This window comes from Physcomitrium patens, chromosome 9 (assembly GCF_059467195.1).
Source record: "Physcomitrium patens ecotype Gransden chromosome 9, ASM5946719v1, whole genome shotgun sequence".
NCBI lineage: Eukaryota > Viridiplantae > Streptophyta > Bryopsida > Funariales > Funariaceae > Physcomitrium > Physcomitrium patens.
Window position 1 is genome coordinate 16647635 of NC_143418.1, and position 20212 is coordinate 16667846.

The window sequence follows — 20212 nt, forward strand, 5'->3', positions numbered from 1 at the left end:
CATTGTCCTTTGGCTACAGAGACTGCCACTCTTACTCTTGTTATTATTATTTACAGGCCAGGAATAGGAATTGTGAGTTTGACCAGCCCGCCTCTCTTGCCAGAGACCTCCCCCCCTGCCACTATGATCACCACCCAAGATTTCACCACAGTCAAAAATATTGTTATTATTGTTGTTATTTTTTTAATTGGGTACTGACTGCGCTGGTCAATGGGGGCGGGGTAGAAATACTAAAGGCTAATTCCCCCCTCCCTCCCTCCCTCCCTTAGTAAGTAGTAGTAGTAGTGGTAGTACCCATTTGCCTCCTCCAGCCAACCATGCTAATTAGCCGGATAATCATAGTTATTAGGGCTGTCCTGCCACTAAGTAAGTTGCCTTGCTAATGCTGCCATTTCTCATTATGACCCAGGCGGGTGAGTTTAATGAAGCCTATGCTAATCTTTCTGCCACTTAATACACTTTTCTTCTCCAAAGCATTGGGAAGCTCCAACTCCACCCCTCTCTCTCAGAAAACATATTTACTACTCTTATTACTCTTATTGTTATTACTACTACTGTGTATGTTTTCTGAAAGGAAAAAGAAAAAGAAAAAGGTAAAAAATAATCTCCTTCTTCCTCCGCTGGTAAGTTATTCTTATCTGCTACTCCCTCTCCTGGTAATGAAATCCAAGCATCTGTGTTAAGTCATGGGGATTCTAAATCATCAAAGTCAAGGTGGATATTTTATGATCACACATTTAAAGATCACCCACACACACACACATAAAAGTAATTGCTCCACAGTTCTCCCTCATCTGCAGGTAAATAAGTAAAAAGTGAAAAACTAATAGCTCTAGCATTTATCCCTATTTGCATTCCACAAAAACGCTGGAATGTGAATATTTGTACGCTTATAAATTCATGCGTTCATGCATGCATGCATGCATTTGAAATTTTTAACATGTTTTGTGTCACTTTTATTAAGTGCTATTCAATAATGCTCTTACCACATACTTGGAGTTCCAATTTTATAAAACAGGATTGTCATGTTTTCAATGCACTAATAGTAAACTTGTGGTTGGCATCATAATATTGCTTTCATTGTAGACATCTTGACATTATAAACTAGCTGCATGCATGTGAAAGGGATTCAAACCACTGCATGCTTTTAATATAGGGGAAAAAGAAAGAAGAAAAACAAGGGGTTCCTTTTTATGGAAAAACCTGTGTCATATGAGAGTTCTAAATTTGGAAGGCTTCTTTTTTCCTTTTTTCTAGTCTTTTTTCATTGCATGTGCAAATCCAATGTCCCTCCCTCCCTCCCTCCCTCCCTCCCTCCCCGGGTATGAAAAAAGTTGTTTGGAGAATAGAATTGAGAAGCAATTTGCCAGCTCTAATATATATATATATATAATTTTAATGAGGAGAGATAGAGAGAGCACCCAGAAATACCTTTGCAGCAGTCCATCCCCCCATGAGGCAGGAGATTCTGTAGTTATCTGTTGTCCTGTCAGGATGATACATACTGTTTTCTGCCTGGAACATGCTCACTCATTCACTCATTGAGAAGAGCATGTGTTGCAAAGGTTGGCTGGAGTTCATTCTCTGGACCTTAGGGGAGGAGCAAAGGATATGTGTGCAGAGGTGACTGTTGTGCAGGGCAATGCCTCCCCCCCCCATATATGTTTTTTTTCTCATTTCTTCTTATACCTTTTTCCTTTCTAATGGCATCCATTTTTCCATGTTTTATTCATTTATTTATATTCTTTTTGTGCAAATGAGGTGAAATTTGTGTAGTCCTGCAAGTGAGTGAGTTGACCGAGTGGTTTTGACCAGAGAGTTTAGGGTGGAGGAGGGGTGGGAGAGCAGCAGCAGCAGCAGCCAAACTGCTCAATCTATCTATCTATCCCCACTTCCTTGACTGCTCATTAAAACCAATGTACTTTTGGGCTCACACTTCTTCCTTCTCATTTTCTCTTCTCATGGAACCCCACTGTACCACCCATCCTCCTCAATTCTAAAGGGGCAGTAGTCATAACTAAACACTGAAGTTACTTATTATTTATTGATGAAGGAAGAAAGAAAGAGAGAGAGGGAGAGAGAGACAGAGCATGGGGAGTGGGGTGGTGAAAGGACAGTAGGAAGGGGGCAATAATAAAGTAGTAGTAGTAGTAGTTTCATTCATGGGGGTGGGGGTAGAATGGGGGTGTGGGGGTAAGGTGGTAGTAGAATCCAAGGGGAGGATCATCCCCAGATTTCCCCACATCTGGTTGATGTGAGAGACTGACTGAGAAAGAGAAAGAGAAAGATAGATACATAGATACATAGACAGAGAAGGAAAGGGAGGGAGGGTTGAAGGGGCCAAGGGGAGAGGGTGGGAGAAACAATAATATAAGAAATATATATTGGTTCCCCCCCCCCCCCCCAACCCAGTTCAGTTCAGGTCTTCTTTTACTTCAAGTGTAGCCATTCCTTCCTTGCCCTTAGTTTGCTTCCTTCCTTCCCTTGTGTCCTTGACTAGTAGTAGTGGTAGTATAGCAGCAGCTCCTCCTCCTACATCTCATAGGAGCTAAGTATGTAATTAGGTAAGTAAGTAGGTAGGTAGGTAAGTAGGTAAGTAGCTCAAATGCTGCCTGCCTGGGTGTATTTGGCAGGGCTGGGGTTGGGGTTCAACTTCTTCTTCTTCTTCCTCACTTGTGGGTGGGGTGGGTGCCCCCAACTTCCATCCATCCATCACAATCCATCCGTCCATCAGAATGCATCCATCCATCCATTATGATATGAACCTGGACACAACAGCCTCAAGTGCCCTTGCTTGCTTGCATTAGTACTTCCTTCCTTTCTTTCCTGTGCCCTCCCTTGCCCTCAGACACACAGATAAAGATAAATAGACATGAAGAGCTACTCACTAAGAAAAACAATATGCACTGCAGAGAAGAAAAAGAAAAGTAAAGAAAAAATACACACAGGCAATTTTTAAAATATATATGTATATGATTATTATACCTTAAATAAAATGAATATTAGAATAATATATTATAAGGTAAATTATTATTTTTATTGTTAAATATATGAATGTTCAACAAGACCTTACTATATTGTCTAGTGTGTATAAGAACGCTTAAAACAATCATGAATTTTGATGATTCTATTGCAATTTCTAAATATAAAACTCAACAAGACATAAGTCAGATTTGATACAATATTTTAGAAGATTCAACCTTTATCAAGGTGTAATAAATTTATCTTTTGGAAATTATTATATTTTTACTGTCTTTATTGGTTGAATAGGCCTTTTCATCATACAATTACTTTTTAATATACGAAATATTCTGTATATGTTTTTCTTGCAATATTACTCAGTTAGTAGCAGATTTTTGTCAACATATATATATATATATATATATATATAAGCATTACAAGAATGCAACTCTAGTTTAAAAATTTTATTTGATTTTTCACTAATAGTTTAGATCTTACAACATACACAAGATGGAAATCTATTGTGCAATTTTTTATTCTACTGTAGTTTTTTAGAGAGATTAATATGAATTTTAAATTTCTTATTCCTTGAACCATTCTCACTGTTAGAGCATTTATTGTTTTTAATTACTATGTTTTTTGACCAAATTTTTGATAGGAAAATATTTAATTTATTTTCTATTATGTATTTGAAAATTAAAATCCTAATATTATTTTTTGAACTTAGAAAGAAACGATTTTACTTTTTAGAAATTTTATTTCTTAATTTGTATATCTATTTTAATTCAAATTGTTTAAAAAAACTAAAGAATATTTATATTTTCAATGTAAAAAATATTTTTAGAACTTTGAGAAATGTTTTAATTTTTATTCAAGTTTTATGATTATAATTAAGTTTTTAAAATCTTATGACATATTTTTACTTAATATGTTCTTGAATTTTCAAAATCATACTTTTTCTTTTACCTTAATAGTTGGGTTTCTTTTATGTATAAAAAAAACTCTGGTCTATTCAACACAGTATTTTAAACTGACATTTTATAATCAGTCTATCTATCTATCTATATACATATATATATATATATAGATAAGATTTTGAAAATAAATGTATTAATTAAAGAAAATGAATTGTGTCATTTTAATTCATTTTTTCTATTTATATATTTTGAAATTTCTTTTTAAAGAAGATTCCGAAATCTTGGTGTTGAAAATTATTTTCAATTATGAGGTTGATTTTTAGACAAAGAACTATTCTATATTGCAACAATCAAATTTATATTTTGCTTAGTGTATTGGCAATAACATATGTATGTGTGTGTATATATATATATATATAAAATAAATCAAATTTTTTTTTTAATACAATGACTTTTATAGTAACCTATGAGGCTTTTTCTAAATTTTTTAACAACCTTGGAGCATTTTTTTCCTTTTGATTTTTATCATATCTTTTATTTTTATTTTTATTGTCTCTATTTGTATACATTTGTTTATTGTATATTATTTATTTTTAGAAGGTTGATAAAAATTTGAATAAGATCTTCATCACCTAATTTTAGGCAAAAAAGAATTAACTTTTAGGTGTTTCAATAAAGCATCTCTTTGGATTTAAATTTCTTTCATTGTACATCATTAACTACAAAGTATTTGTATGATTTTTGTTTTAATTTACAAAGAATATTAAAAAAAATTAGAAAACTGGGTACATACATACAAATGAATATTTAATGATTTTTAACAATAATTGCAAAAGTTAAAAGCTGATTCCCTAATTTGCATTTTAAGCATAGTCCAACATATCTAAAAGTATAATAATATGATATTATATCATTTTAATCTATGAGTATCAACATCAATTATTTTTGTCATGATAGTTTTTAAGATAAATTAAAAAATATAAACATATGTAATATTGATAGGTATGTTTTATCTTTTTTACCCTAATCAGTATATTTACACGTTGCTCAAGACAAACAAAAACACAGAAATTTTGTTGTTTAATTACTCGTGTCTATTTTTGTAAATTCATGTAAGAAAAAAAATGTTGAATAAAGTTGTTTTTTGTAATCTTGATAATGTTTTCTTTGTTGAATTAAAAAACACCAAAAAGTGATTTTTTTGAAGTCTCCACAATACACTAGAGAATATGTTAAAATACTTATAATTGTTTTTAAGAAATATCACCATTAGTTTTTTATTATTACACCACAATAGTTTTCAAGGTTTGAAAGGAAGTTCATATACATTATTGTAGAATTTCGATTATTAAAAAAAAATGAAAAAAAGAAAAAAACATGTAAGTATTAAACTGCAACAGTGTGGAGTAGCTTGCAGCCAACTAACAACAGATTATGATTAAATTGCATCTAACTGCATTGATTTGTGGGAAATCATCAACATTTAGTAATTAGGTAGAAGCATCAACATGGCAAGTAACTGGGATATAACTCAAAGACGGCCCTTGAAGTTTTCAAGTTTTGATAAGTGATAATATGCAACAATTAGAATGGGTTGGAGTTAGATCTAAACGAATAAATAAAAATAAAGGGAATCAAAGAGGAAACTTGCAAAATAAAAGTGCAAAACACAATAGTTGCTAATTTTTATTTTCAAAAAAAATTTAAAGCTTTTGAAAATAAAATTTTAATTAACTTTTTTCTTGTGTAGACTTTGGTCAAGGTATCTGAAGATATATTTTTTATTTTTTGTTTTTTATTTTAAAATTAACAAAAAAGTGTATTGTTATTATTGATTTTCAGCTTCTTATATATATAATAAAGTTTCATTTTTACAGTACACTAAAACGATTTATGGAATACTTAATTGGTAGGTTTGTGAGATGTTTAGTTTTTTAAACATTTACTTAAGAAAATACGGCAGTATTCTTTAAAAAACAAGATTTTGTATCACATAATCAAATTATAAATAATCACCTGTAAAATTCTTTATAAAATTTATAATATGCACAATCAGTTGTTGATATATAATGTTATAAAGAAAATGTATTTAGGTCATCTTCAAATCACACCAATGTTGCATGTAAGTTCTGAGAAGCAAACACCATACACTATAACAAAAATAATTGTTAATCACAAGTTCTATAGTTATATTTTTTCTACTCTCCCTCCAGCAATACTTTGGAAATTTTCTTAGATTTTAACTTTAAAATATCGTATATAATAAAATGAAATAATATAAAATTAAACTAGTAAAATGTTTTTATAATAGATTTCTAATAATAATATTTTTTGTTTTTGTACTTATTATATTGATCTAAAAAAACACTAGTATTAATTTATTAATTATGTGTGTATTTTTATGTTTGTTTCTCTACCATAATGACTCGAATTTTAATTATAACATATTCAAAATGTCGTCAAGGTATCCTGTAAAATAATGGCATGTTGGACACTGTATCATTGTTCTATCATTACTTGTACACTATGTAAAACAATAAATTGTTTCACTGTGATTTCAATAATAATTCACATTTAATCTTTTAGTAACATATATTTTTAATTTTTAAAATAATATTTATTGAAGTTGAATCTAATTCTTTCAAAACAAACTAATTATATATATGTATATATATATAATTAATTAATTAATTAATTAATATTTTTTAAAAAATACATGTTTATAAAAATGTTAAAAAAATAAACTTGAGATGCAATAATATTCTTTAAAAAATTGGCATAAGCTAATAATTATTTAGGGTAAGAAAGGTTTTGATAAGAAATAGTCTTGCAAAAGTTTTCAACTTACAAAGACAAGAAAACAAAATGTGAAGCAGTATTCAAAGAATAATATATTTTAGTTATAGACACAACTAGGTTATCTGTAATGCAATTTTTTATATTCAAGAGATAAATAAACTCTTCAAGCAATTATAATATAGTCCTCTATGCCTTATATATCAATTTAAGTGAAAATATTCATTGACTCTATTCAACAAGATCTACTATGTGTGCAATCTTGTGTATAAAAATATACATTTTCTTGTAATTTATCTATGAAAAAAAAAAAAACATTACATATATATATATATATATATATATATATTCTTCTTTTGTGGAATTATTTTCAATTTTGAAATACAAAAAACTAACATCACACAATTTTTGTAGTTTTATTTCTATGCTTTACAAAGCAATTTGAACTTGCTTACTTCTTTTAACATGCACTAAAATTCAAAGTTTTTACAAGTCTTTACTCTAGAGTCATTCAATAAATAATACTAAAACTACTTTAATTTTTTGTTTACAGAATTTAAATTTCAAATTTAAATTTGTAAATTTACAAACTTGATATTTTCGGTATATATATATATATTTAAAATCTAAGAACAAATGAATGCGATTTTGTAAGCATAACATAAGAATGATAACGAAAAAAATTCTTCTCTTATACTGTTTCAATACTCAATTGTAGCTTTTAAATTTGCCTTGAATTTCCATTGAACGATTTCATCTCTGATCTTCTTGCTGAAATATTATGTTGAAATAGAACTTGAAATTTATTATTATTTAATGTTTAAAAATATATATATAAATTTGAAAATTCATTACCAAGTACTGAAGATTTATATGTGGTATTTATAATTTAAAGATACTACTTCAAATCTAATTTTTTAATCTTAATACAAAATAGTTATATAAAACACATTTCAAAGGTTTTAAATGAATTTTTTAAATCACCAAAATATAATGTTGTTGTTGAATTCTCGTAATGTTATACTATAGATATTAAACTGTAATTTCTCATATTAGGTCAAAGAAAAAATATTGAATCTTTAATTAGATTGAATTATTCTTAAAATAATAAAATACTCTCTAAAACAATAACATCTTAAATTAGAAAATGATTATTATACATCTTTGATAAAATATCATAGTGTACAATTAATTTTCTAAAATCACAAAGAATTTTAATATCAACATATATAAATACTTTTGAAACTCTTAAATTTTTTTGATTTTTTTATAAGGTTTTTTAAAAGATACCTAAACATTATAAAAGAATCTGAAAGAATTTCACATGCCAAAATAGTCACCAAATTTCTATCAAAATACACTACACAAATTATCAAAATAAATAATGATCTATAAATTTTGCAATATGATCAAGAAAATTATATGTGTATATCCAAATATATATATATATATATATATATATACACGTCTTATGTTTTTTTTTTTTTTTTAATTTTCATTATATGTGTATATATATAACAATATATATATATATATATATATATATATGTACACGTCTTATATATATTTTTTTAATTTTCATTATATGTGTATATCCAAATATATATATATATATATACACTGTCAAATTATTGATAATAATAATTATTATTATTATTTAAAAATTCTATAAACTAACTGATTTATTCTTAGTTACTAAATGTATTTTCATATTGTTGAGAAGTGAAGATATTAATTTATTTGTTCCTTGTTGAGACGTCAATCGCCATTTAAACTTTTAGACTTCTTGCTACTAGCTACGAGTTTGTTTTGTAATTCATGGTTTTATAACAAATCCAAAAAAATGATTTTGAAAACTTCAAGAATATTATTGTGATATCTCTTTAACATGTATAACGTTTTTTTTTTTTTTTTTTTTTTTTTTTTTTTTTTACAAAAAGTTAGATTTAAATAGGATAGTTACTTCAAATGATAATTCATATGCCTTTACTAGGATAAACAGATTTGAATTTTTAAACATTTTGAGGATTCATTATTAGATTGATCTCAGTCACATAAGTATATTGGATAATTATTTTACTAAAATTTAGTATAAAATAAACTTGTAAAATAGAATGAGCCAATTTATAAAAATACTGAAATGAAATAATTGCATTAAGATAAGGAGTTAACATAAAGTTTTAATAATCAAAATAATCAACTCAATAATATTTGTACATTAATGCGATAACATTGCTCTTCATATAATAAAGCATTTTATAAATTTTATAATTATATGATGATAAAATGTTGTAACCAAACTGATTGGTAATTTGGTAGTAGCAAATAATTTGGTGGCATGTATAGTACTCTCTCTCTTTCTCTCTCTCTCTCTCTCTCTCTCTCTATCTATATATATATGATTTTCTTTAAATTGTTTACTGTTATATATAAAATATATGAACAGCTTTTTTTGTGATTATTACTAGAGAAATGAATGATAGAAATACATGAACATTAATTATTCGTTCACAAACCAACACAATCAAATAATTAAAATCAAATCTATGTTCCTGGTTGATGAATTATTCTGTAAATGTCTCTTTTCAAAAAATTAATAAAACACAAAACACAAAATATTATATGAGTTTTAAGTAAGCACAACACCAGGAAATAATTGTGATTGTTTTAATTTAAATTAAAGGCATAAATCATGCTACATATATATATGTGTGTGTATATAAATTTATTTTTAATCCACCTGTTTTTTATTCCCAAACCTTGTTTACTGCAACATCTTGCTTACAAATGTTATGCAAGAAATAATTGTGAAACCAAATGCGTAATTGATTGAATAATCTGTTATTCTTTTTTCCTCCAATAATAAAAGAAAGATAGACCCTCTCACACTTGTCTTCGTTGCACTTGATGAAGATCTAGATTGTGAATCTAAGGTTAACTATTCAGATCAACAGTACGAATGCATATGACCAAATATATATATATGCAGAAGGAAAAATATTGTATGAATATGTTCTCATAAACATAAGAAAATTAGAGAGGAAGAAAGGTGCTGTAACCCTACTTTTACAAGGTGATTAAGTTGGCTACATCTTGAGTACATATTAAATGAGATGAAGATAAACATAAGCAGACGTTTTCCAGTATGATTAAATGAATTATAAGTGGGTGTAATGGTGGATGGATGAATGATGGATGAAAAAACTAAATGTTGGGGAACCGTTGGACAGGGTGAAAAAGAATTTACTTCTATGTCCCTTGAGCCACCATTTTGTAGCCGGCTGATTAAGGTTAGAGGAAACAAAAGGAGGTTTAAATATTTAATTCATCCATTTACTTATGCAACATATTTAAGATCTAAATAAAGGTCATGGGGTATGGTGTCAAACACTTTTGAAATTTGTATTAATAACAATGCGGTTTCAAGCATCTAACTAATAGTTATTAAGACTATTATAAATATTACTACTTCTGCTGTTATGGCATGGAGAGTGTTTGTATTAGAGGAGTTAGTAGGCTAATCAATATTTCTCATTCATTGATTCATCACAGGCCGAATCAGTTTATGATCTCCCTCTCACCTTTCCCTTCCTTTCGTATTCTATTCTCACTCTGTTCCCCCAAAATCCTAGAAAAATAAAACCAAGCTTTAATTATAATAAACATTCACACACATGTAATGTAGTTGTTTCAAAATGGAATTTAGGGGGGGGGAGTCCTAACTGTTTCTTTTGTATTGATTTTATTTGTCTTGGGAGATGGAGAGGGTCAAGAAGCCTTTCTCCTCCATAATAATAATAATATTAAAGAGCCTGCCATTCTTCTCCTAAAGGCCTGGCTAAAGAGCCACTCACTGGGCTTGAAGACAGATGAATGGATGGATGAAAACTTATCCAGACATTCATCCATTCATTGTGAAACTTGATCTTTACATTGATCATTGATCATAGAAGAAGAAAAATACATACTGAATGTTACCATGTGGTTATCACGACAATAAAATGATATAATTCATTTGAAAAAAGAAAACAAAACAATAATGGTTGAAATATGGACTTTATACCATCTCTTATCCATTGTTTGGTAATCTGTGTAAAGTAAGTATTATACCATAACAATAAAGCACAAACCAAATTTTTCATTTCACATTTGGAATTTAGCTAATAATAATAATGTTTAATAACTGATTACATAATCTTACACAATAACCAGTGCCTCAGCCTTGTAAAATAACCCTGAAAATGACAAAAAAAACCGCAAAAAAGTAGCACAAAATAAACTAGCAATTCAAAATCGAAATTTAGTCGTTACAAACCTTATCCACTTTTCCATACTTTGCCCCAAACTGGGGTCTACTTGCTTTCCCTCTTTTACTCAACTAACTATCTAACTAACTAACTATAAATATATATATATATATATATATAATGGTAGGGTGTGTGGCAAAGATACGTTGCCTTTTTTTCTAGATGGATGATATGCATCCAAATACCATGACAAATTGGGCGAGGATTGTGTGCTAGTGGGTCCTAAATTGACATCAAACCATTCCTTGTTTGAATGCACAAGTTGGTTGTTACAGTTAAAAATATTATGTTTTCAATAAAAAAAAAAATTGCTACACGCACAACATCAAAACCAAGAGTTATGCAAAGCCCCTTAAAAATTATAGATGATTTAAAATTTTGATTCTCACAACATTTCTCAATATTTAATCTTTTGAAGATTTGAGCTAATATATAGAATCATATAACATAAAATACATTCAAGCCAAAATTCTAAAAATATTATATATATAAAAAAAATGTATGATTAGAAGTTTATACTGTAATTAGGAATGTGTATGTATTTAGGAATGAATAACATTATTCAAACTCAGCATGACTTTGGCAATTCAAAGTGAAAATTTAAACACCAAACTATCAATAAGTACAAATAGACTTCTACCTCCATTTTTATTTGTTTGGTTTGAAATTATACAAGTGTATTTGTGAATATAAGTTTATATTAAACTCACACACTATATACATGGGAATACTCATGTGTTCATGTGCTAATGTCTGAAATGTATATTAAAAATATATACATGCATACATTTCTCTTTTCTCATTTTCCAATGATCATATATAACAAATGTTTTTTCAAATGTCAAAATCTTGGACAGATTAAAACTATGTATATATTTTGTGGTTTACATTATTATCACTGAAAAATTCATAGACTACATACATGCATGCATATAAGTATGTGCTGATCTCATTTCAATATTTCCTTTAGGTTTTTACATTTATTGAATTTTGAAACTCATTGTATGCAAAGCTGTCCAACCTACCATTTGATGACAGTCTGTTCAAATCCTGAAAAACTCCACAGTTCTCATGTATTTTGAGTGGATCAACTCTAGTATTAAATGAAATCTCAAGCTCATTAAAACTCCACAATCACCCTTCAAAAATGTGTGCCCATTTTTTCTATTTTATCAGTTTATTGTAAAAGTGGATTTTATTATTTGTCTAGTTAACTAATGAAAAAATTGTGGGGAAACTTTGAGTTCAAGAGTATTGAGAGAACTGTGGTTTGGGTGATGGATTCTGCTTGCTGTATAGTTGTTAGAAACATCTAAGCCACTTTTAGAACCATTATTGTTTTCTTTGTTGTTGTCATTGTTGTTGTTATTATGGTGGTGGTGGTGGTGTCAATGAAATCTTTTTTCTTTGATGTTGATGTTGCTCTTATTTATTCATTTTCCCTCCTCCTTGAAGGTGAGGATTCTAGTTGGTTGTTGTTGTTGTTTTTTTTTTTTTTTTTTTCCATCTTCCTTCCAACTGTAGAGAGATTGTCACCAAATCTGAGGAAAATCTTCAACCTTGTGTGACTGGCTATTTTGTCCCCTTCATTCAGCCATGCCCCCATGTTAGTCCCCATTTTGGGTATGGATCCCCTTAACTTCAACTGCTTGCCTGTGGATTTTGGCAGACTGTATCCCCATCTTACATGTGATCAGTTACAAATCATTCACACATACTCACAACATTTTATTCAGAAATCATTAATAATAAGGAATAGTAAGGAAGGAAGGCAAAGGAAAGGAAAGAAAGGGATTGAGCTGAAAAGACCGCAGGCAGTTGTAAAGCAATGCCTTCTGGTGGAACAAAAAGTAACCCATCAATGTCAAGATGGCAAAAAGAAAACACATATAAATGAATAATAACAATAAGTGAATAAATAAAAAGGCTGCACAAAGAAAGGATGGATGGAAGGGAGGGAGGAAAAGGGAGCATGGGAAGGGGGTTGATTGAGGGGTGATGTGTGTGTGTATTTCCCACACCTGGTAGTGCCAATCCCCATCACTTCACTTCTCCATCCCCATTATCCCTTTTTAGGGTTTCACCATTTTAACACAGTCTCACCCCCTCCCTGTGCCCAATCTCCATCACACTTTCTTCACCACCAGTTACCCCCCCCCCCACAATGTCGTCTCATTACTTTGTTTCAATTCTATTATAATTATAATTATAATGTTTTATTGCTACTCCTGGACATAGTTTGATACCATATGTGTTGGACTTGAGTTCATAGTTGGGTGGAAGCTGGACATGAACCCATCTCATCTGTCCAGAGGGTCGAACAGCATGCAAGTAAATCTAGGGACTGTGTGGATATACCATGCGCGGAATCGGGTTCCTAAGGTTTCCAGAGTGAATATAAATAGAATTATGAGAGAATACAGAAAAGAAAAGAAAACAGATCTTCTGAAGGATGTGTAGTTAGAAAGCTGAATGTTTGACCCACTGCATGTCCTATTCCATTGTGCAGTATCTGAATGTCTGACACTGATGGACTAGAACGGAAGTCTACGTTCTGGAGAGGTGTGTTCTTCAACACACGTTGCAAAATACAGGGAAAGCGCAAAAACAGTGTGTAAAAGGCCTTGATGAACACGCGGAAACCTGAGACCAATTCAACAGTGTCTCACAATGAGGTTGGGAAAAAGAGGAAACGAGGGGCAACAACAAATATTGCGGATCTTTCATGAACAGAACACGATGGCCTTTTGCATGATGAATAGGTCTAGTTTTATACACAACAATCACGAGGTTTGGAAAACTTAGGATCCAGTGCACCACTTAGTAGTTACCATGTTCTGGTTGTAGCGTTGACTCCTTCAGAATTGGAAATGCCAGTAGAAGCTTGGCAAAAAACTAAAGATGTGCAGACAATGTAGCTTCGAGTAGCTAGCAAGTTCTCGATACAAAACGAGCAGATGACGATTTCCACCAAATGCGAGGGATGAGTTGTGCGCATGCCTGGCTCCTCTTCTTTTGAAAGCCCCTGACTGCAAATCGTGTCGCTACCATCAGAAGCTTGCAATGATCTTTTCACCTATATTGCTTCACCTGCAAGGTTTGAGAAAACAAAATATTATTTGATTTTGCTATTAGTTTCCTAGAGCAATGAAACACTGTGTAGTATGGCAAAATAGAAATGAGTCAGTGTAGGTACCAAAACATCGCTGATAATCTAGAAGGGAGCGCAAAGCCAAGACTTAGAAGCAACTCCAAGTGAAACGTGAAGCTGTACGCAGTAGTATTTTTTTCCATGACGATCAGCAGGCTTTTGTTCTGTTCCAACGCACGTAAAATTTGGGATATTCATGGCGAGGCATTGAGAATATTTGGAGCTAATCGGTGAGAGTGTTATTTGTACCCTATCCTAATACAGCTTCTGAAAAAAAACTTCTTATTCTCATGATTCTCAATAACGACAGACTAGGGCGAGTTAGTGTATCATACAGCGTGATTCTTGCCATTGAACTCCGACACCAGTCTCCCGGTTGGCAGTTTCAATAACGAGAATGCCTGCGTGAACAATGTGCACCAATTTAGTGGGCTTGATAAACGTGAGCATGAGCATGGGCCTATCATCTGTTTTGAAGCAAAGTCAACAAATCTTGCATACGATAGACATAAAACCAAATGCTCTGCTTAAGTGGACAGCATAGGTGTCCTAAGAACATCTACTTTCATTGCACACTGCCATGAAGAGTTTTTGGTAGAACTGCTAGCCGATGCTCCAAACACAGGCAACTAGTCGGAAACGAAGTGTGTGAAAGCTGCGTCACGAGCTGTAATTTCTCCTCACGACATAAAAATACCATTGCATTCCAGAAAAGACGTGTGCTGAATAAACAAGAGAACACTGTACCTTACCAAACAATGGCCAATGGGAAAACTTTAAGTGCAAAGCAATAAGCCCATAAACGCAAAAGAGGAGATTGAAAAGTGAGAGTTCCAAACGGAGACAACTTTCCCACTGGGAGGTACCCCTCGATCTGATCAATTTGAAAAGAAGAAAAAAAGAAACCATGGTTTAAGACATGGTTTCTAGGTCAATTGACATATTCAGGGAGAGATGAAAAAGCATCCAAAAAGATAACGGATATTAACATTCAGATAAAGATTATAAAATTCCCCTCAAAGAGGACAACGGATAAGGAAACATTCTGATACATTCCACAAAAGTGAGAATATATGCTACGAATAGCACCAGAAATATGGCATTTTCACAATTATCCGATCCCAGTATAGATAGCGAGACATAGAAAATTTCCGTCCCATCCTCTGAAACAACGAAGAAAGGAAATTACTGGACACCGCCTCGTATTTGCTGTGAGGAAGTTGAAAGAATCTAGATTTGCATACCTGACGGAAGTGGCTGGCAGAGGAGGATGAGTGAGGTAGTGATCTCTACCACAACGCTACCTTCGATCAGGGTCAGCGTCACTGCAAAAGCCCCAACTCCACTGTGTTAGAGACTTCTGATCAGACGATTTGAATATGGGCTATTACATGTAGAAAATCTCCAACACAAGTGAAAAGAACTTAAGCTTATGAAACCTGTCAAATTGCACATGATCCTAGAATGTTGAAGTCACCCATAGTGGTAATACATGCAAGTCCCTCCCCGGAAATGGTGATCCATTGTGAAGCATATGAGTAGGTGTTGAGTACCTGGCATGGCAGGGATAAATGAAAAGCACTTGATGAACCGAATGCCACGAAGCATAGCGGTTCCCCAAGGCCATTTCAACTAAGACGAAATAGAGGACACTGCAAAAGTCGTGTCGACTGCACCAAGGAACCACCATGCTGGGCTTCAAAAATGTGATGGAGCCAATGCAACAACAGGCTGCAAAATATGCCAGGTGATTCAATAGTTGCTTCATGTTCAACCTCGAATCGGGATCATTTGACATTTTCCCTTCTTCACCTTTATATTAAACTCTACCACTTCCAAGTCAATTTAGTAATTTCGCTCATATCATCCACATTCCAAAGCTAACCAATGTAGGAGGGGAGTCAAACCAGGTAAACATGACACAGAGAATGGCAACAGAAAGGAGATCAACAACTCGCATTTCACCAACTTGATGCGCAGCTCTTACGATCCCCAGGGCAGGACATGCGCGCGCAGCGCTGTAGCACTACTCTCTGGCTGCATCGTCAAACACCCAGGCGCAAACAGTCAAGTCGGGGACGATAATGCACATACCTTAGCGATTCAAGAATTACCTGTGATAACCGCTGGAAAATGCCACAATCTTTTTTTGAAATGGGAAGTTCCAAAATGCAAGAAAATATAGAAATAATGCTTCAAAATCAAAGAACACTTTATTTCGATCCTTAATCTCTCCATTGCAAGATCTTCGAGATATAAAACATACAGTGGGAAAATTCCTTCGAAGTTATAGGCGGAGGAGGTGCCAACCGTCAGAGGGGTGAATGCAACCGAATACAGAGGAAAGATTCACCGCTCTCCAAATGAAAGTGAGCCTAATTCAGCTCTTCTCCCCTCCTTTTGGAGACCTCATCATATCTAGCTCTGGCAGTGTCACGGCCTCAACCTCCGCCTCCGACGATGCGGCTTTCGGTTGCAAGGACAATGCCCATGCTACTCCTCAGCTTTTTCCCATCTGGACTCACGCAAATTCCTGTTAAGTGACTGCAGTAACTCAAGTTCCTTGTCATGTAGCCCAATGTCCAACCCCTGCAGTGCTACCATTGCTGCTTTTCAGCCGAAAAATAAACTTCACATGATGCCAATCAACGTACTTCGCGACGCTCTCCCAAGCTGGGCAACCATGATCGTCGGGAAAGTTGGCCAATGCGTCGATTCGCACACACTCCAATGTGGCTTCTGTCTCCCGAGAAAAGATCCCGCAAATCAAGAGTGCTCTGAACGGCACTACAATTAGATTACCAAGATTACAGTCGAGAGCAGCTTGGCTTCAGCAGAGACGATCGCTGCACCCCACAGAGTGTCCCCATAGCACTCCCTCACTGACTGGCTTCCAGTTTTATCACATGACCATCAAGTTCTTCTAAGAACAATCCTCCATTCTGTGCAGTCGACCAACAAGGAAATTTAACGACACCCAAACATATTTTGTTTAATCTAACGAGACTGCAGGAACCCAGGAGATTCTGGCAGGAATAGCATGCGGGACAACGACAACCCCTGAAGCTCGTTCCGAAGCTCGGGGATGCCAAGGTTCTGAATCAGAATGGGAGTGGATAACGCACACTCTGCAGAACAATTGGCTTAATTCTAACGTCTATCTAAAGAAGCAGCCCAGGAATGTGAAGCAGGTTTTAGGGTTCCATCCGCTACTTGCTAAAACTAGTTTCGAGTTCCGCAGACATCAGCGGCTTCTCGGTCTGCGCTGTCATACATTTCGGGATATCACGTCCTGTCCGATCGAGTGACGAGATTTCCCCGCGCACCGATTTCCGCACATTCGCCACATGGTTCGCAATCGATCACGTCATCAATCTTGTTCCGATCGAGATGCTGCAATTTCTCATCACATCGTGAATCCGTCACCATCCAGCACAATTCCGGGGAGACTAACTCGTGGGACGCAAATTCTCGTCGCATGATCTGCACTTGAAAATCTAACACACATCCAGCGACCTCTACCTTTCCCTCTCTACGGTTGCGCCATGTTTATGTGGCTCTGTGCTCCTTCTCACATTCGCTCCGCACTCCATCGCCGCAAGCTTGTGAAGTTGAATCCTTCCTGTCTCGTGTTCTCTTTGCCTTCAGGAGACTTAAAAAAGGAGCTGCAGTTAGTCCTATGAGCTACACTCCTGTCCAATACATTGGTTTTACGATCACCCAGCAGCAAAATTCGCCACTGGAAAGCTATCAGTGGAAGCAAAAACACAAAATCATGAGGAGCAAGGTGTTGTTCCTTCCTTCCTTCCTGATAACAGCGAGAACCCTCCACACCGACTCAAATGCGAGCATCCGTCTCGGAATCTCATGCATGCATGCGTTGATGCATCTCTCTGCGATAGTGCGCTTCATCATGTAGCAGCACCTCTCCTCCTCTTCTTCTACTTCTTACTCGAAGAAGCTTTTACTTGGCTGAATCTGCACAATAAGTGCTCTATCTCTCTCATTCGTTCGTTCGGGTGGGCGTGGGCGTAAGTAAACAGTCCAGCCTCGTAAGGGACGCCCCGTGCATGCAGCTCCGACGCTGCTTTGAATGAGGAATGGCCTCGTGAGGGACGCCTCGTACAGCATTCCGACGCTGCTTTGAATCAACCGTTTTCCCACCTACTTGCTTGTGCACATGTGTGCTTTTTATTTATTTTATTTTATATTTTTATAGTGATGAGGGCTTCACCAAACTGTTGTAGCAGAATCAATGGTCTTTTTCTGTATGGGTCCATCTTCCTCACCATTTTGGAAGCTCGAAGCATCTGTTTGATGGAAAATTTGTTTGCATATCAATTGGAATCATTGTTTGGCATCTACTCAATTTTAAAAATAAATTCAAGATATATTCATTACATCTTGAATTTATTTTAAAAATTGAATTTATTTAAAAAAAGATCATTGAATTTATTTTAAAATAAATTGAAGCTGTAATTTAAAAATAAATTCAAGATGAATCTCAACCTTTGAATCATTCAATTTGTTGTATTTTGATGTGATATACAATTTTCACAAAATATGATGTTTAGTGTTTTGAAGTTGTGTAAGTTTTTTCAAGTAAAATTCATATTTTCTACTTTTCTTCCTAAAAATATGTTAAACACATCATTTTTTAATTTATTGTTTAACAATATAATATTTTTAGTACTATTATATAGTGGATTTTTTTTTTATTATTATTATTAGCAAAATAGTTGAAAAGAAATATAAAAAAAAATTAGTAGCAAAGAAGGTTTAGCTAAAATCAAATCTTTGTATAAATGGGTTGTTATAAAGATATTTATTTATGTATAATATCTCATAAAGCATGAAAAATATTATCATTTTTTTGGTAATAACAGTTGTTCTATAAGATTGATATAAAGTTATAAAAGACTTAAAATAATATAAACATCCACATCTAGCACAAAAAATTTACAATGATTTTTTTTATGAATTAAGATTAGTTAAAACACAAAAATGAGCTTAAAACATTAGAAGATAATGATGGATCTTTCACATTTTGTTTTATGACCTTTGTATTTTGTCTTGTTATAATTTTATTTCTTCATGTTTATTCCTAGAATACCTTAAGAATAATTGAATAATTTTATTTTTATTTATGCATTAAATAATTTCAGTTTTATTTCATTTTATTTTTTGCTAATCTTTAAATTATGGTGATATAAATAATTCTTATAAATTGCATGAATTATAATTTATTTATAATTAAATTTTTTCTTATTTTTTTTTATGATTTCATATGTTTATCTATAGATTTATACATACCTACATTCATATGGATTAATAAATGCTCTGTCATTAAATAGTATTTAAAAAAAATTATAATTAAATTTTTACAATAAAATAGTTATCCACCTTAATACAAAAAAAAGAAAGAAAAATAGCTAAAATAAAGGTTTGAATGATTTTTTTTTTTAAAAAAAAATAAAATGTAGAAAAATCAATAAAAAAAATGATAAAGTTCATATTTATAAAGAAAAATATCTTATACATTAAAAAAATAGTGTCTTTGTATGTGCATCATTCCAAAGAGTATTTCATCTTTGCATGTATTCATCTATCTATAAGTTTATTTAAAATTATTGACCAATTCTTACCTCAATTAAATACTTTGATAAATAAAAGATAGAATGAAATTTACCATCCAAGGTTGATACTAAGAGCCACATGCTTTAAGTTTTAATTATATTATTTATATTTATAAGAAACAAATGACATTCTTTCATTTCAATTTTGTTGTTGTGATACTATTTGATTAGTTTTAAGTTAAGTTTATGTTTACTATTGTAGTGCTTTTTAGATAGAGGGACCTTTGCAAATATGATATTTTTTCCAATTTCAAAACTCATATGATGAAGCATGTTATAAAGTTATTTTTTGTAGGAAACTTTGGAAGCAAGTAGGTGTTGGAAAAAGATATTAGTGCCAAATCAATTTCAATTGTTCATTTTTCTTCTTCTCCATCTACATATCTACACAAATATATATACAAATAAACATGAGAAAAGAATGAAGATAGCATAAAGAATAAA

At 32.4% G+C, this 20212-nt stretch overlaps 2 long non-coding RNA genes across 5 annotated transcripts; both read right to left on the bottom strand.

The window, feature by feature from the left end:
* Positions 1-7068: 7068 nt before the first annotated feature.
* Positions 7069-8108, bottom strand: LOC149988397 (uncharacterized). Its single transcript, XR_016504910.1, has 2 exons — positions 7659-8108; positions 7069-7445 (listed from the first exon to the last, which is right to left on the bottom strand). It is a non-coding gene; the product is annotated as an uncharacterized LOC149988397 (long non-coding RNA).
* Positions 8109-13702: 5594 nt separating this feature from the next.
* On the bottom strand, positions 13703-18072 carry LOC149988398 (uncharacterized). Of its 4 annotated transcripts, XR_016504869.1 has the most exons (8): positions 16787-18005; positions 16399-16647; positions 16040-16169; positions 15686-15863; positions 15377-15457; positions 14468-14533; positions 14178-14296; positions 13703-14071 (listed from the first exon to the last, which is right to left on the bottom strand). It is a non-coding gene; the product is annotated as an uncharacterized LOC149988398 (long non-coding RNA). The 4 variants fall into 4 exon arrangements; XR_016504868.1 differs by having other exon boundaries at positions 13846-14071; positions 16443-18072; XR_016504867.1 differs by lacking the exons at positions 15377-15457; positions 15686-15863; positions 16040-16169; positions 16399-16647; positions 16787-18005 and having other exon boundaries at positions 13846-14071; positions 14468-14824.
* Positions 18073-20212: the final 2140 nt, after the last annotated feature.